Source organism: Magallana gigas, chromosome 7 (assembly GCF_963853765.1).
Source record: "Magallana gigas chromosome 7, xbMagGiga1.1, whole genome shotgun sequence".
NCBI lineage: Eukaryota > Metazoa > Mollusca > Bivalvia > Ostreida > Ostreidae > Magallana > Magallana gigas.
The window spans coordinates 8,006,937-8,023,547 of record NC_088859.1 but is presented as its reverse complement, the minus strand read 5'-3'; the positions used below and the strand labels follow the sequence as shown (position 1 = coordinate 8,023,547).

The following is a 16,611-nucleotide window of genomic DNA, read 5'->3' as shown; positions in this document are numbered from 1 at the left end:
AACAATCCTTGTTACCCTTAGAAATTTAACTCGCCATTAAACTTCTCATTGTTTAAATCCCTGTCACACTGGAGCTGCGTCCACACGGCGATCCCGCTGCGTCAATGAATAATGTAAAACGCCATGGTAAACGAACCAGAGTCTACTACAGCGCCGTAACAATGCAACGGCATCTTCGTTCGCCGCGGTGGGATATCCTAGAATATTTTAGAACGCCGTGACAGCGCATGTGCAGGCAGTCAGCGCGCAGGGCACGCTGTGGACGTGTGGTAAAAACTCCTAGCACGTCATAAGCACTCGGCGGATACCCAGCGAGAGCGCAGTCAATCGCCAAGTAGAACTCTGTGGAAACGTAGTTGGGAGCTCTGTAAGGACGCCTCAGTCGCCATCACGATGCCTTGACATTTTCACTTGTAAATTTTCCTTGCGATCTTACGAATTCCATGAATTTTACAACGCTATGAACACGCCCTGGGAACGCAACTTGGTGTGACAGGGCTTTAAAGAGTTTTCAAAACAATTACACAAACTGTGTTCGACAAATAGTTTTCCTAAAACATATTCTTCCTGTCTTTATACAGGCTTTCAATCACAACACGTTTTTATAACAAAGGCAGAAGTGAAATTTTAGTCATTAGTCATTATAATCGTTTGACACCAAATCTTTTAAATTTTCAACTCGCAGCAACAACGGAAGACCTACTCGTGGCTTTGCCACGAGCTTTGCTCTAGTTAAAGTCTATTGTTTGTCCAACTTAAGAAAACCCCTGGAACTAACACAGAATATACAAGATATACACAACAGGTGTGTCGTGTGCCCAGGTGCACGTCAGGGTTTCTAAAGGCGTTGAATCTTAGTATGTACGAGTATACGATAAGTCTAGTGAATAAAAGTTAATTTACATTTGTAATTCATTTTCAAAGTATTATTTCCTAGCTCTGGGTTTCAAATATGTTACGTCTACAAATTAACGATACATGTATGTAAGAGTAAAATCTTGAGGCTAATTAATTAATGTACCGGTGATCATAAATAGGGGTTGATTATTTAAATATATGTATAAGGGTAAATATGTCAAATATACCCGGCCTGGCACATCATACAATTGTATGTACAAGTCATTTGCAATTGCCACATGCAGTAAATACGTCACCGGTAATTGGTAATTTTGTTTGTTATAGAATTGATAGTTTAAAAATCATGTACATACAATTACATGTAAATATTTAAACATATTGGAACGGCGCCGCGATCATGAAAACCGGGAAATTGCGGGAAATTGAACAAATACCCTAATAGTATCAATGCATTTAATAAAAGAAATGATTTCATTTTCTTTCTTACATTTTTATAGCTATAAATTAGATGAATTACGTATATCTACTCGGTTTAAATTTATTAACTAAGAAAGCCTACTATAGTGAACCTAACGGTTTCCATTTAGGTATAATATATTTTTGTTCACTGAAGACCAAGTTCCGTATTTCATTCTAAATACATGCATGCATGTAATTTATAAATTAGATATAATTGATTGTTACAAACTGAATGGTTTGTAAACACATTCAATACAGTGATTCAATATCCACTGATGTATAGGATATAAAAACGCTTATAAATATGTAAGTTGCCGTGGTGCAGAGGATGTGTGGTTATGCTAGTAATCTAAGGGTCCCGGGTTCAATTCTCACCGCAGCCGTTTTTTTTTTTTTGGTGTTTTTTTTTTTTCATTTTTCTTTCTAGAACAAAAACCGTTTTAATACCTTTTCTTTCATAAAGTTAATACATTTTGTTGGAAATTAAGCACAATATTGAATTAAATTTTTTTTAATGGCTTAAAGGTGGCTTAAAGGTAGCTTAAAGGTAGCTTAAAGGTGGCTTAAAGGTGGCTTAAAGAAGTTTGGACATTAAGGACCTATAAGTTGTCCTTAAAGGTGGCTTAAAGATAGTCTTTAAGCTGCCTTTAAGCCATCTTTACGCTTTCTTTAAGCCACCTTTAAGCAATACATATAGCTTAAAGGTAGCTTAAAGGTGGCTTAAAGATCGTCTTTAAGCTACCTTTAAACACCTTTAAGCTATCTTTAAGGAGGACTTAAAGATGGTCATTCATCCTGTGTAAAGAAATGATTCTTCAGTTACGTTTTAGGATATAAAATTCATGCATTTTTAACATTCAGAATAGAAATTCACAAAGCGATGGTATTAATTTGAATATTGCAAAAAGGTCAATCCAATATCATTGGCTTTTCCACCAAAGAATGAAAATTTATTAGCAAATTGTTTGATACTAGTTATATTTTGATTGATGTCTTTTCGTTTTATTTAAGAGGATGATGTAAAATAGTCAATCACAGTGATCATATCATATTAAAAAAAGGAAATTGGGCACTGGATAGCCCAAACAAACTCTGTGATATTTTGAAAAGAATAAGTATTTTTTTTTTGTTTACGCCTTTTGACATCTATACTACTATATTGAAATAATAGACTCGAATTTTTGGTCTTTAATACCGAGAAATCGGAAGAATGCTGTCTTAATATAGTAGTATAAAATATTTGATTACATGCAAAAAAGTTACATTATATTTTTAAGGAGAGTGAAGATAGAATGTATGTTTTATCGTAAAAATGAATAATGACCTACGGACCCAGTTTTACAAAGAAAATACGCGTACGTTGGTGAAAAGGTGTTGAATTCTTCCATTCCATGAAGAAGTTGAAAGGTATTTGCAGTCTCAAAAAGGTTTGTTGTGATAAATTTGGCTGTTATATTCAAGGCAACTTCATTAACTTTCTCCAAAATCGTTCCGGAGCGATTCTGCAATTTTCTGCTACATTACGGGTATATGGAAGGCATTTTAACTGTGGTGAGGGCCTTTCCTGAGACACAGTTAGATTATTCAAAATAAGGAAAGTGTAGTGAAATTAATAGCATTATTGTAGGCTTATAGCTTTGTTATGTAAATGTCAATAATAAGGAGTGTCGATGTACCTATTTCGTAAATGTCCGATATGCAATGTCAACCCGTGCACGCGCGGGTTAAAGTCGAGTTTAAATAAAAAGTAATACAGATACAACAAGAAATTATATTGACGCAAGCGTCAAATGGGCCGCAAAAAATATATTGTTGTATGAATCATTGGTTGTTTACATAAAACACACCACAAAGAAGAAAATAAAAGTTGGTTGTACTAATTTTTATGGTAAATTCTAATATACTTTCAGCAATTTTTGTTTTGAAGTTTGACATTTTACCATCATAAAGAACCGAGTTCATTACTGTAAGCATTTCTAACGGTAACTGTATGGTCATTGCCATAGTATGAAGTAATGGAGAACACGTTGATTTGTACATTACTGTAATACAATAAGTTCAACTCATCATTTTTCTCTTGGAAATTATGTATTTCAAACAGTTTTGTTGTTGTTGCATTGTATTGAATGAAAACTTAATGCATTAGTTTATATGATTTTAAGGGACCACATGATAAATTAGTAATGGATTAGTTCAAATTTTCCAGTCAATTCAAATTTTCATTTGTCATATTTTTGCGTAAATAATTGATATGGATATAATTTCATGATAATTTCTACCACATTTTACATGGAAATATAATAAATACACAAACAAATGCATTTTATTTGACACGGCTCATAGAAATCCAAATATATCATTTATATGAAATTTAATGACATTCAGGTCTTTAGTATTTCGGGTCTATAGTATGTCCCGCATACCGATCCCGATGCATTGTTTTGAAAAGGATGAAGAACTCCGAAATTTTCCGAATATATTACAGTCTCGATAAAAACGCGCCAAACACGACAGTCTACTAAGTATGACCTATTTTTCATTTACGAGTAAAACCAAAATTATGTAATATTTTTATAAGGCATAAAACATATTTCTATATGCAAATTTACTTTCAATTCATAAAAAGAAGCAAAATATTAATTCTATAAAAAAAGAACTATCCCGCAGAAACGCAGTAACACTATTTAAATGTATATCAAATAACGGACCGCCTTCCGGCGGCCCGTAAAAACAAAAATGTTGACTTTAAAAAGATCCGCTCCTTAGGTTTTGGGTAGCCATTTTGGGTCACCTCTAGTCTGAAAATTCTGCATCACATATTAATTCTAGTAGTATATTTATATCTTGCAATGCTAATTACACTTTATTGAATAAAATTGATTTTTAAAATTATATTAAATTCATTTTTCTACTACACAACTTAACGGAGAAGTTTAATGATCATCAACACCTCGTGACTTCTACTTTTATGACAGTACATCACAACATGGCGATTAAAGCGCATTTTTAGACAGTTTTTGCCACCAAAATTTGTTGTCTATCTTTGTGGCGCAGTGGTTGTTGCGTGGTCCACCAACCTGCAGGTCCCGAGTTTGAATTCTGCAGGGATTTTTATTTTCATGAACAGCGGTAAAATTTAAAAAGTTGATATTTCCCCCAAAAGTGAATTTTTGGGTCATTTTCAAGTCGAACACATGCTAAAAATCAATATGTTTAAGTAACTTAGAAGAATGGGGTTGTATGCAGAACTTTTCTCAGATGTGTGGAGGACCTTTAATATCAACTTGCATAAAGAGGACAAATTTTACCTCCAAATACCTCCAAAAATTACCCTGCCCTGCCGTACCAGCGACTGCACAGCCACTGCCGTGACCAGGATTCGAACCTGGGTTGTCGCGGCCACAACGCGAAGTACTAACCACAATACGATCACGGCTATATGGACATGTTCCTTTTCATTTAACCCGTTTAAATTATCTACAATATACCTGAATAACACCCTATCTGTGACAATACTCAAATATTGATAAAATTAGAGCACCTGTTGATTTCCATAAATGAAAACAAAGAAAAAGATCAATATCAAGAATATAAAATAACCAGCTTGTGTTTATTTTGCAAGCTGCTTTCCATGTGCGGGATCATCCACACAAATTAAAAAAAAAATTGTTGGATGCTTTTATTTTTATTTCTAAAGCAATTGATTTTAATTCTTTTGAAAGCAAAAAATACGAATTACTTTTTCGACTTTTTGAGCATATAACGATATTGATATATAATTATCATAAAATATAAATAAATCCCTCTTTAATGCATCTTATCAGATATTGGCAAACACTATCATCATTTTAATTATGCTTTATGATCAATCTTGGTTTGAAAAGGGGAAATCAAAACTATCTTTATACGTTCCAAAATGTTGATTTATTTTTCATATACATCGAAGTAGATATTAAGCAATCTGAATAAAGGGGGTATGGTTCAGAGGTGAACAAAAAACAGCAAACATATTCTTCATTTTCTATGTTTAAAATACACGATTTAACAATTTTTATTGATGATGCAAAACTTCAATGTCAATTAAATGTGCTCTTAAATACTGGTAACCCAACATTATTATTACTGTTGAATTGAACCTTAAGCACATTTGCAGCTCTGTTCTGCTGCTACCTTGATAAAGAAAAACCATGGTTTATGTGAAGAGAATTTTAATTATTAATCAAAGTACTGAAGAACTGACGGGAGTTGATTTTGTCAATGTTTATGTATTTTAAAATCAATGATATGTTATTTTGCATGCATATGACAAGTACATGTAGTTTCTAATTTGAAATACGCACATTTTTATAATATGAATTTTTGGACAAGAATGTCGAGAAACCCCCATATGAATCATGTTAAATAATATTTAAAGATAAAATTAATTCAATCAATCTATGTATCAGTAATAGAAATATTTCTCGAAAATTGTATGGATCCAAGCAATATTGAACTCTAGTCTCGTTCAACCAAACGCTCGGCTGACACTGTAAATATCCGACAAGGATTTACGGGGACAGCCGAGCGTCGAGTTGAACGAGACTATATTGGCGTAGGAATACATACGACTACAACAAATATTTAAATTGTTCGTACCATTTAAAATCTGACTATTTTCAAGGGATTTATAAATAAATTTCCTTGAAAAACAATGCATAAGCATACATTACATCTAATTTATAAATTATTTTCAAGAACTAAGTCTTGTCAGCAGCAATGATTTGTGCTGAGGTCCAAACACTGTTTCACTTTCGGTTTGTCTGAGTAACTGCATAGGAGAGTTGATTAAAATCAACTCCGAAAAATGCTAGATGAAGTTATACTGAATATAAACATGAAAATGTGAGACTCCATACATTTAGTAAATTATCAACAACGCAGCAGAAGGTGGGGCCCAAAATATATCCAACACCTTTTACAATAGGAAGTTAATTCTTCTTGTTCTTTGGTACTTCATTAGTTTTCTGAAAAAGAAACATTTTCAGAGAGAGAGAGAGAGAGAGAGAGAGAGAGAGAGAGAGAGAGAGAGAGAGAGAGAGAGAGAGATAATGTCCAACATCAGTACCGTCAGTTGAGTAATTTAATTGCTCGTAAATGAGAAAGAAATAGGACTGGTAAATTCTTACCTATTATCTGAAATCATCCTGCAGTTTCTGATCTCTTCTGCGTTCGTGACGTAAAAATATGATGTATACATGTGAACGACAAAATTGAAGCCGATTCAGGTTTCATTCCGGAATTGTTTACACCTGGCTGAAGTTGATTATATAATTCGTAAATAATATATTTTCATACTATATGCCTTTATCAATAGTGATTTTATTCATTAAACAAAAATAAAGGAAGTTATGTATAAACTGTTTACCTACTTTACTTGAAAGCAATAGAAATCCACTCATTAAATATATATATTTCATTCGCTTATAATTTCAAACAAATTTTCATATCAAACCAATAAACATCATGCCGCAATTAATTCGAAGGTGTCTAAAATGATTTTCATACATTTCCTTTGGAAATATTTTGATGTAAATCACAATCATATAATTATAAAATAAATCTTAAATAATTTTGTTATGATTTTATTATGATATAATTCTCATATGAAGTATTTATCATATAATTCAAATCATATCAGAATCATATGATAGGGATTATATAAATTCTTATAAGGATCAATTTTTATATCATTTTTATGTGATTTCGATATGATTCTTATATGAAATGCACTTCATATCAGAATCATATGTGGCAAAATTGCCTATGTAGTGAACATTTTGCAATTGATCGTCATTTATGTATATTAAAATTTTACATGTATTTTTGTCAAAACAATCAAGATTTAAATGCATAATTTTTCATGATTTCATAAGTTATAATCTTGATCATTCTGTATCCATGTGAATACACATGTACCACACATCGCTTGACAAAAAGAATTAGCAAAATAAAAGAAAATTACACTCATTTACTTTTTTCTATTACTGGTGTGTAATGATTGGATAAAGAGTTTAATAAAGAAAAAAGCTGCCTTCATTCTCATTAGAAATGTATCTAATGCACAAATCGGGTATGGGGAAGGAAAAATGTCACTACAGTAATTCCCTCTAGGTTCACGTCAAAACATGGTTTAAGCAAAATAAAACCGAATTGGACATTTCCGGTCTCATAAGGGGGTCATTTTTATGAGATGAAAAACAATGATTAATATGCCTGTTTGTTTAAGTTTTGTAATAATTTGATCAGGGTGCCATTTGAATGTTTGATGCGTGTTGTTTTTGGGGGGTTTGAAAAGGCCCGGGCTTAATTTTCGAGCAAATGTGTAACTTCGATGAAACCAAGTCTCATGCATGCTTTACTGGATACACATGTGACTCTTGCTACTAAATTGTAAATGAAGTGTTGTTTAAAAAGATGTCAAGAAGATTTTTAGAAGTTGCACAATTGTGGTAAGAATATAAAGTAAAAATTAAATTAAATAATGAAGTGAAACATCCTAAGTCAAGCTGCGCATTCTCGATTCATCGTTTTGAAAGACTGTCCAGTATTGTCTGCAGCCACGTGCCGGGGTCTCTTAGAGGTTGCAGAGGAAAATTAATACACATGTATATTGGCAGTGGTTTGCGACGGAACCATGTTTTTGAAAGAGCAATCGTTGTATTATTTCAATAACAAGGTAAGTAGGTATGTAACCATACATAATATTGTACATACACCGCTACAGGCTTGTCTTCTCACAATACAGTCATAAAACAAGTGCAAACTAAATGATCACCCACATATTGTTCTTGTTATGGAAACTATGTATATCTTTTGTTTTCCCTTGGACTGAAAAAGAACACTTTAATGCTTTAAATACATCACGTGACTGCCTGTTATATCTCTATGTCCGTTCGGTGAGAATTAATATTCGACATTATGCCCGTCATTGGCCAACGCTTCGCCTACTCATCTAGACATTTCATATGATTTAATTAAAAACCGTATTTTGTAAGTTCTTAAATTATTTGGTGTAGTTGCCCTTTGAAATTCTTTAAAATTAAATTAGTTGCCTTTTAAATATTGATGTCACATTGTTGTGTCTGGAGCAGAACATTTGCTGAAACACAAATTAACACACAAAAAATAAAATTTAATTTGTTCGTAATAATTATGTAGACCATACTTTTAATGACATGAAATGTTAAGATTATTGATAAATTTATAACTCATGTGAAAACATTTCAACCCCAAATTGTACATAAAGGGTTGCTAATGGGATAGGATCTGATATTTTTTATGCAAATTAAAACGTAAAAGTACCAGAAATTGGATATGGCCTTCTTTTTTACTAAAACTGGTACAAGAAAGTGTTATTTAGGGGCAAACACTTGATGCCGATATTACCGTCTAAAACAGCATCTAGTTTATAATTAATTTTCGATATAGAACATTAATTTCATATTTATGTACAAAAACTTTTTTATTGGCCCACAGTTTGGTACATAACATTAATATTGAACATTGTACGGGTTTAGATCACACTTCACACTTAAATTATATAATCAAAATCATTGCAGAGAACTCTTCAACACTACCCTTCTTGTTTGGGCGACGTCTTTATCAAAATTGGCTGTTGTCGTTTCAGATTTCACTCCATAAGTTTTTAAACGTATTTAGTACAGTTGTTTTCCAACATACACAGCGTGACACAAAATGCGACATAATGATATAATCAGGTTTTCTTATCCATGCAAAACATGATAATAATATCTTTAGATTACATTGTTACAGCATATGGAAAAGGCCTGCGATGAAAAGACACATGGCACTTATTAATGGTATCCCGGAACCGGAACCTTAAAAAAGACGGTAAAATATAAAATAAATTGCATATTTCTAGTGTAAGTTCATAACTTAACATTAACGCTTACAGTATGTAGAAATATAATGAGCACAGAAAAAAACCAAAAAAATAATGTCAAGTTAAAAAAAATGAATCTACTACTTCAATTAGAATGTTATAATACAAATGTAACACCAAGCGCAGCGAGGATTAATGGTAACACGTATATATAAGAAAATTCATATGAATTAAATTGATGAACAATGAAAAAAGAAATAATTTTTTTTTTCGAAATCATGTAACTCTCTTCGGCTATTTCTGAAGACAAAACTTGAACGTTTTACGTCTGAAATATGAAATCTTAAGTAGACTGAGCACGCGACGTTTAGTTTAACTTTGACGAATGAATTGAGTAGGCAACCATGCATGCAGATCATACTGTGTGTGTTTTAACAGTTTAATAGATTTTTTACCACTATCTTTTATTTCAATTAGACTTAAATAAATTTGCACTTTTGTCCCGTATTTATGAAAATGTTTATTGTTCATTTTTTCATATAATTGTGGATTAAAACAAAAACGTTCATAATAAAATTTATTTCCTATTGTTTGCATTCCATTTGAATTTAAGAAATTTTAATCATTCTAAATAAAGAAATGGAAAGCAAACAATTACATCTGCAAACAGAAGGTATTGATTACAAGGAGTGCCCAAAAGATAGCAACTAAATTCTGGTTACTAAACATTTAAATAGGTTGCTTACATCCTTTTGAATTCAGATACCGCTCTCCGTATGGTGGGTCAAGTGTGTCTTCTTTGCAGTATTTTACATAGGCGGCATTTACACAATTACGTGCAGTCCTATAAAGAGAGTAGTTGGTAAGTCATGCAAATGAAAAAAGTATGCCAATAAATGATACTTAATTAATGAATGTAATTTTTCAATATACCTTCATAATTCAAGAATAAAACACAAATTCTTACCTGCAACTTCGCTCGGTGAAACCTGTGAAAGCTACACAAAGCTGGATTGAAACCTTACACGCTAAAGTTACAGCATAAGCACCTGCACAGGGAAAATATTGAATATTCATTAATGGTTCATACATTAAACAGAAGGTCAAGGGTCAGCTAGCTTTCCTAATTAACAGTGTCATTTTTATATGCATTAATTGCAGCACTATAAAAATAGCTTAATCTTGAGATTAAACATTAATTCCATAACGCAAAAGCCAAAATCAAACAATGGCATTGTTTTAATTACCATTACTTTTAAAAAATATTCATTTTCTATGGAAAATTCTTAAATTTCAATACTCTACTTCAAAGAAGCAAAAATTTTTGTTGCTACGGGAATCAATTCATTACAGAAAATCAGACAATCTTTTAATCTTTTTGGTTTTGAAAATATTATTTTGCAAAATTCAGTTTTAGCGTTATACAATGATATCATTTTGATGGTATGCATTTATCTTTTATTTGAAGGTAGACAATTTTATAAATTATTCATAATATGTTTTATTCAGGATAGCCATTTTTTTTCTTAATGCCTCAGCTACGCTTAAGCTTAAAAATAAAAATGATCCAATGTTCTTTTAAAGATATCCAAAATATTTTGATAAATATCAAATTGTACAAAATTAATTCATTTTGGCGATATTTTGTTTTACGAAACCACAGTGGAACGAGTTTACTTCTTGGCGTTCAAGCAACGAGCTAAACATTATTGCAAATCAGAACCACACCAGATATATTTGCAGGGCGAAATACATATTTCCAGGGCCAAATTTATATCCGAGAGGTAAATCAATCCCCATCCAGCCTACATTCTAAGCCATCATGCATCCATTCAGAGACTAATTAGGTCATACGGTTCACCGATGATTGCCAGGAACCCCCGCTCGCGGTCGAGGGATACGGAAGAGATCCCAACTGTAGACACAACCACCGTGTCCTGTGGAGGTCTAGGACCCTACCTCCCTCATACATGAGCCTAGTTGTGTCAGAAACAAAGTTAACGCCAATCAAACTGCACATCAGGAATCTGATGCAGGTTTAGCCACACATGCACCTTTATATTAAGTTCTCAAAACAGCTTTTCAAATTACATCCTAGGACAGACATCAATAAACAATTGGTCTTTGGCACATTATCTGGACGATAACAAACATGCAAATTTCTTACTCCACCGTTTTACGTTTGTTTTTAGACTTCAATACCAGGGTCAACTGGGAACAAGGAATAAATAAAGTAAAAGTAAAAATCTGGTCAGCACTAACAACAATATATTTGTAGCCGATCACAAGAAGTCTTATTAAACGAGTAGCGGGTTCTTTTGTCAGTCTGCAAGTTTTCCCATTAAGTCTAGTCCCTAAAAAGGATGGGGACATACGAATCCTCCATCATCTGTCATACGCATAGGAACATTTTATCAATGTTTTGTTCCCAGTGCCTGTTTGGTTCATTACTGAAGCATTGACGAGACAGCAAATATTATAGCCTCTTTTGGAAAAGGTGCACTTTTGGACAAGTCAGCCATTAGATATGCTTTTCGCTAAATTTCCATATTTCCTTCAGATTTTGACTTGTTGGCTTTTAAATTTCAAGTAGAATGCTATTTCGACAAACTGGTACCTTACAGATCTTCAAGCAGCTGCTCATATTGGGGAATATTTGCATCAATCGTACTCTGACTGACATAACAATATTCATATCATTCATTATTCAGACGACTTTCTTTTTTATGGTCTACTATTATCTACCCACTGTGCAAACACACTGCGCCATTTTGAACGTTGTGATGAGAACTTCGGGTACTTATTGACTTATTGCTGATATTAAAACTGAAGAACCTACTAATAAATACTCTCAGCATGACAATGTACTTACCTGCAGACAAGACACATTGCAGAAAGCAATTTATGGTGTACTCTGAAGTTGACATTAAAAAAGATGCTTGAGTTTCTGATAGATAACATTTTACAAACTAAACTTTATGATAAACGCGATTACTTCAATTTTTCTATAGTCAACTTTCCTAACTTATGTAGCAATATACCTTCATAACCTAGTTTTTAAGGTGAGGCAAGCTACTGACAAACAAGTTGATAAAATTCACCTATTAACAGTCATCGTTTGTAAGTTCTATGGTCGATACAACGACCTTGTCAGCAAATACAATCTTCAACTGGGTCGCATGCTGACTAACGTTTTTCATACTAATTGTTTGACCAAATTTAATCACCTAATTGTCCGTTTGCCCAATTACGACAAAGAGCACACGGCGATTGTGACCGGCCAGCAGAGGATGCTCACTCCTTCTAAGCACCTGATCCTACCTCTATCTGTTTAGAGGTTCGTGTTGTTCTGCTTTGAATTTGTATTTCGTTTTATGAATTTTTGAGAAAGTTGACAGTTTGTAATTGTCATTTTTTCATCCTTACCTTACAAAATAACATTTGAATTAAAGCTGCATATATCCCTACTAAAGCAAACTCCATTGCAGATATAATATCTTTTTTACAGTGTTCCAGGATCAGGCGCCTCGCACCTTAAACAAAGCCTTTCGCCACACCAATGCAAAAACCTATGAGACATTTTGAAGCAGAAACATCAAGGCTTCTTCATAACTTCTTATCCGACAATACACATCATGCATACCTGTCAGCACTAGAGTAATTTACACATGTAAAGATTTTCGTACCCAATATGGTTTTCTGGGATCTTTGCCAACTTCAGGTGACCAGATTTTACATAACATTGCCCAGTTATATCTCCATAGCTGCGTATATCGAACTGTGTGTTTATACATAGATGCCAGTTAACATTTTAACAAGATTGGGGACCACTACGACACAACCAAGGTCATTGTTGTGTCATAACACTTGGAAGGTATTTGTAGATCAAATTTTGTTAATAAGCACCTTTAGGTATCCATTTCTTTTGATTATTTTAATAAAAATAATTCAGACCAACCCATGTCGTTTCCCCTATGAAGCTTCCCTGTTTCCTGCTTCTTTCAGTTAAGCCTTCTTTGGGGTTTAATTTTTCAGAATAAGTGACGTGCTGTCCATTAAAATTTCAGATCTACATTTCGATTCCGAGGTCATTTTAATCTAAAAATTCTAAAAATAAAACACAGATCAGACAGGGCACCCTTCTATAGTAAAAAAAAACTAAACAACCAGTGGCGTAGCTACCTTTTAATTTACTGTATTCAAAAAAAAGGTAGGGGGTCTGGGGGCCGCCTTGAGGCCCCCAGAGGGTCCAGGGCAGAGCCCTGGTGGGGGACCAGGGGGCGAAGCCCCTGGAAGCTCCTGGATTTTATGTTATTTGAATGACAAAACAGCCTTAAAAATATGACATTTTTTAAGTATTATGATTCCAATAAATATGAACAAAAGTTGCTGAATTCCGAGACAAACATTATTTACCTGGTACTCTTCGAATATTTTCTTTAACATTTCAAGACCACCGATGCTCTTGGATTTTAGGTTTTATCTTTTAGATTTACAAGCTTTTGATGATGAGATATTGTCTCAAAATGGTACAATTTACATACTGTATGTGTAAGGGAAATGTTGAATTTTAAAAGAATGTGTAATTATATTTGAAACACTGATACCCCAGCGAAAACCAACTGTATATGATTAAAGATAATAGGCGTTTTGAAACAGGTCTATTATTCAAACCGTAACATACTTACCTAAATGACAAATTTTTGATCAAGTTTATCACAATGTATTGTGACTTTGTCAAAATTTTAATCACCCGACCGCCGACTTTAAATTACATGTAAGTATAGACTGACAGAATAAAATTACGGACAAACACTCAAAACTTGATGTGTTTTCAGATTTTAGTATGAATATTTAAACTTGAAAGGAGTTAAAAGTTGTTCATCTCATTTTAATAAGTTTATTGTAGATCATTCTTTAAGCCAATAACATGAAAGTCAAAGGTATAGCTCGTCCATATTAATGTATGATTCAAACGAACTTCCAATTAATTTTAATGTAAAGTATGGAATGACGGTATGTTCCGGAATCATAGTAATTGTATGGTTTACGATGAGAACTGAATACTAAATATGCAGATTATAATTCAGTGGAGTCTCAATACGATTTGTTTACGTGCAAACAATAGTAAACTCAAATCATAAGACCTATGCTTTGCAAAATTTTGTGTATTCATTTGCGTTTTTGCGTAAAGGACGCTACGCCACTGACAACCACCCCCTTTTTCCCTTCAGTCAGACAAGTCAGTACATATATAAAATGTAGGTTAAAATATTCAGGCACACTGCTCATTTATGACGACAACACCCCTAGAATTGGTTTTCAATTAAAATTAATTATGCGAAAAAATCCTTATTTTATACAAATCTCATGATATTACACATCACACAGCTTTCGCAGAAGTATGGTCACAGATGTAGTAAATAAAAAGGGTTATCAGTTTGCCAGAAAAAACCAGGGGAAGGTAGATTTTAGACTCATATCTAACAAATATTCATCCAAGATCATAAGTTACTAGCTCACCTGACGACACAGAGCCAAAAATTTTGTTTTGGAAAATATACTTTCATTTTTTATTTCAAGTCACCCCCTTTTTCATAGATTTTTTTGGTATATAGTTTCCTTATTAAGTTAAGTTTTTGGTTAATCTTATACAAGATTTCAAGATGTTTCTATCTAGATAATCAGATTATACATCCGTTAATAGGCGGGGATAAAGGTCAGACACAGCCCTTGGGGTATCAATCTTAACCTGCCAGCCAAAATTACCTGGTATGGCGTACTAGGACTTATTGACACCTAGTCGAGAAAACTTTTGTAGCTATGGCTACAGCTATAGCTATGTCAAATGACCTCATTTCTAACAATATAACCTCTAAGTCCTTTATCCATGCTGCACATTGCACCTTGTTTAGACACTATGCACTTTAGCCTAACACCAGACTTGTCTGTCTTGTTTTGCTGCCCATAGGATACTGGCATAATAAACCTTTGTGGAATGGGTACAAAATTGATAAAAAATGGTTTGAATAAAGAAAGTTATGAAAAAGTTCATGGGTAGTGAAGTGCAGGGATACTAGATGGATCATGACCATAATAATACAGCCAAAGAAATTAATCTTTTTTATACTGACGTCACCCACGTTTTGTCTTTGGAACAACCCCCCCCCCAAAAAAAAAACAAAACCCAAAAAACCCAAAATTACAAAATACCCAGGTTTTTGGAAAATGGTGTTGCAATGGCAGTATGCAACTGTTTAACGTTTATCAAACTTTAATTTGAAATATTTTTCCTTTGGCAAACAATATTATCAAATATATTGGTTGAAAAATAAAAAAAAATATATATATATATTGAAATACATTTAAAAATTTATTGAAATAACTTACTTATTGATTGGAGCCAGAAGTAATTATTTAATCTAAGTGCACCCTTTCAGACAAAAATCCATAAGTCGAAAAATGCCACCTTGCCACTAGTATAATTATCCGGTACGGTGTTAAAGGAGAAAGGTGCACAAATTTTCTATTTATAGCAGAAGTCTCACTTTTTTATGGATAGCCCTCAAAAGAGGTCAAAAGAAACTTAACGATAACATTTAGGTCTTCAGGAAACGGGAGACCTTAAAAAGCAACAAAAACGAATCAAAAAATTAAATAAATCGAAACAAATATATACAAAACAATGCGATTTTGGGCGCACAATAGCTTGAAAGTGCTTGTTTAGTCTATTCAGGATGTCTGTGAAAAAACAGAAACATGTTGTCCACGTGTTTTTCTTTCAATGACAATATCTTATCAATGGAAGCGAGGAAAGTTAACATGTATGTTTTATTTATTACAGTGATAATCAAACTATGCTCCATTTCCTACTTGTCAATAATTTGTTAAACCTAATATTTAAAATATCTAATAAATCAAAATAATTCAAAAATACCTACCTTTGTTGCTATTCGATGAAATTGCCATGCAGAGCAAAGCTGCGATAAAAACTTTTTTTGAGGCAGTCATTCTTCAGAATCTTTGAGGAAACCAACAATGTTCTGGTACTTGTTAAGACAGCCTTCTATAGATGAGGGAGAGGTACATGTATTTATACCAGATTATCTTAATGTGGCTACCCTTAAATAAATGTTTGCTTGTTCTCTCCCAACGACTGAAGAAAAAATATCAATTCAAAAACTTTATTAAAATTCATGATGTTTGCAAAATTATTTGTATCAGCTACCATGGTATACAATTATCAATGCGACTTTGCCCTATAGTTTTTATTTTAAAAGTTAAAACAAAAATTTGGAAGAAAATAAACACCACTTTAATTCCAGTTGGCCTGATCACATCATTTCTTGTTAGATGCGTCATCTAATTGGCAGGCATACTAAAATTGTTTAAATATTTTGAAGGATAGATTA

At 33.0% G+C, this 16,611-nt stretch overlaps 1 long non-coding RNA gene across 1 annotated transcript; it reads right to left on the bottom strand.

The window, feature by feature from the left end:
• Positions 1–8,467: 8,467 nt before the first annotated feature.
• On the bottom strand, positions 8,468–16,344 carry LOC105325126 (uncharacterized). Its single transcript, XR_010707962.1, has 4 exons — positions 16,141–16,344; positions 10,167–10,248; positions 9,946–10,043; positions 8,468–9,194 (listed from the first exon to the last, which is right to left on the bottom strand). It is a non-coding gene; the product is annotated as an uncharacterized lncRNA (long non-coding RNA).
• Positions 16,345–16,611: the final 267 nt, after the last annotated feature.